General features: G+C 34.4%; 1 long non-coding RNA gene across 1 annotated transcript in view; it reads right to left on the bottom strand.

The window, feature by feature from the left end:
* Positions 1-225: 225 nt before the first annotated feature.
* LOC144855321 (uncharacterized) overlaps positions 226-2,520 on the bottom strand; it is an 8,933-nt gene continuing 6,638 nt past the window's right edge. Inside the window, exon 2 of the long non-coding RNA XR_013614787.1 lies at positions 226-446. This is a non-coding gene — a long non-coding RNA (uncharacterized LOC144855321). The remainder of the gene's footprint in view (positions 447-2,520) is intronic.

Raw genomic sequence — 2,520 nt, 5'->3', positions numbered from 1 at the left:
AGATAACATACACACTGACGATATTATTTTACTTATAAAGACGGACGTATACAGTAATACATGAAAATGAGGATACTGAACTACACAGAGCATTACTAGACTTACCACCAATGTTAAACAAGGACTATCCACGGTATAATGAATAAATGAATGAAGAACAAATCACCCCCGATTCATTCATTTATTTCGTCAAAATCACAAATTTCAAATACAATTCATTATATATAGTACAGGCTATATGTGACATTTATCCTATGTAACCTTGAAAAAATTCTAATAAAAGGTCTTTTGGTATTTTCTTGTAGCTTTAGGTGTGAATAAATACCAAAAAATTTTTGCAGCCTTCTAGTTGCTGCGTTAGTGAGATATTGAGGGTCAAAGGTCAGTGACCTTCTTGTGGCATTTGATGGCTCATAACTCCTCAATTCCTGGGTTTAAAAAGACAACTGTGGTGTCTATGTAACAGGTATGCTTATAGTTTATACCCAAATACTTGAATGATTTATCTGCTGAATCTGACTTGAATCTGAGAAACCTTGTGGGACCCATTAAAGTAAAACCTGGAATGATAAGTGACCATGCTATAAATAGATGAGTCACCTCATCCAAGTGGCGGGAAAATGGTCATGAATATTTAGTGTATAATGTTTCAGTATGGGTCAGTTCATAAATGGACAAGGGATTTTGTCAATTGATTTGCATTTTTAATAGTTTCTTTTTTTGTATAACCGAACTTTAAATTGATAATTACATGTGTATGACTCGAGTTACAATACAATCGGTCTGTAAACTACGAAATAACGTTATGGTAAATGTATATACCATCGGTTAAAAATTGTCATAGTACCTAACTGGGAATGGATGACACTTACTAGTGCCTAGCCCAAAGTGAAGGTTTTCATCTCCTTCCGACTGGTTACTAGGTAAGCATCTATATTTTTATCTCTCTTAATTTTAGAATTGTTTTAAGTTAATATAGTTGATTAGTTATTTGATTGTTATACTAGACACAACGCAATAGTAGCCTATACTGTCGTTAATGATACGATTGATCGATCACTGATATGTTATTTTAAATATAGTAACACTGTTTTTATTATATCTCCTTCCGACTGGTTACTAGCTTCAATAAAAGAATTTAACTTTTCCAAATCAAGAACTGTCTTTGTGGATGATTTTATTGTGTTTGTGCCAGTGCTGCAGCTCCGGAAAATACTACGCGATAAAGCTACGACGCTAGTAGTACGAACCTGTTACATTTGGTGCCGTGACCAGGATTTGCTGTTCAGCCAGGAAGGGATCACTCTCAAGAAAGACTACGATAAGTGCTGATTAGTCTTTTCTTAAGTTTTAACCACAATTTATATTAATTTATGTACTGTATAATTTTAATACTGCAATTGCTATACTAGTTGACCTTGATAACCTTTGATAAGTGGTATTGCACTTGTATAGCAATTATTGTTTAAAGAAGACTACATGATCTGTTTTTCTTTTTGTAAATATTTTTTTAACAAATTTACATCACTGTCAGTGATTGAACTATTTGTGTTTCTACTATAAACAGTCTGTTGGTAGAGTGACCTTTTATTGGTTATTTTCTACATTGCAAGGTACAAGAATCGAGGTCAATGAAATTATATTAAGTGTTAGTGTACACAGTTTTTTTATAACACCTGTTCACTTGTATATGCATTTAACTCTATTACTTTTGTTTTATTACTATTCACCTGGACAGATTGTCCTATTGAACATTGTATATCTGCTAATATTTATAAACTATATTATTGTGTTTATATTCTCAATTAATTACGAAATTTATTAATTGTGTATATTAATTCGTGTTCGTAGTTGAATATCATTTTAAATTATCATTAATTAAACTTACAATTTCTTTTTACACTCTGAAATATTGTTATAATGGATAGTGCTCCAAATACACCACAAAGAGGTCGAGGTCGTGGTAGGGGGATGATTAGGCGCCCACAATCAGCACCTATAATGATGCCACCAACAATAGAGGTGGGATCCTTTAATAACCCAGTTGTGCCCGTTACCCCAGTAGAACAAAGGGTGATCATACGGCAAGAAATAAAACAACCTGCAATATTTCGGGGTGAGCACACTGACAAATTGTCCTTTAACGATTGGGAGGATCAGACGCGATCTTACTTAAAGAAGAAAGGGATTCATAGAAGTGAGCAATCAGATGAGATTTTGACCTTCCTATTAGGCAAAGCCAAAGCAATCGTCAAAGTTGGGCTTAGATCAAAAACTCTCAGCGAAGCAAATGATCCTGATGTATTATTTGATATACTCCGACAGAACTTTAGCGAAGATGTTTTCTCAGATACTCCTTTAGCTGAATTTTATGGATGTCGACCCTATGTGGGTGAATCAGCGTTAGATTTTTGGGCCAGGCTAAACAGGCTTATCATCCATGCCAATGAAGTCCTAAGGCGGAATGGAGGCAGCATGATGAAGAAATGGAGCTTATCAGCCAGTTCATTCGACACTGTC

The sequence above is a fragment of the Antedon bifida genome, chromosome 11, assembly GCF_963402885.1.
Source record: "Antedon bifida chromosome 11, ecAntBifi1.1, whole genome shotgun sequence".
Classification (NCBI taxonomy): domain Eukaryota; kingdom Metazoa; phylum Echinodermata; class Crinoidea; order Comatulida; family Antedonidae; genus Antedon; species Antedon bifida.
This window is presented reverse-complemented; position numbering and strand designations above follow the sequence as displayed.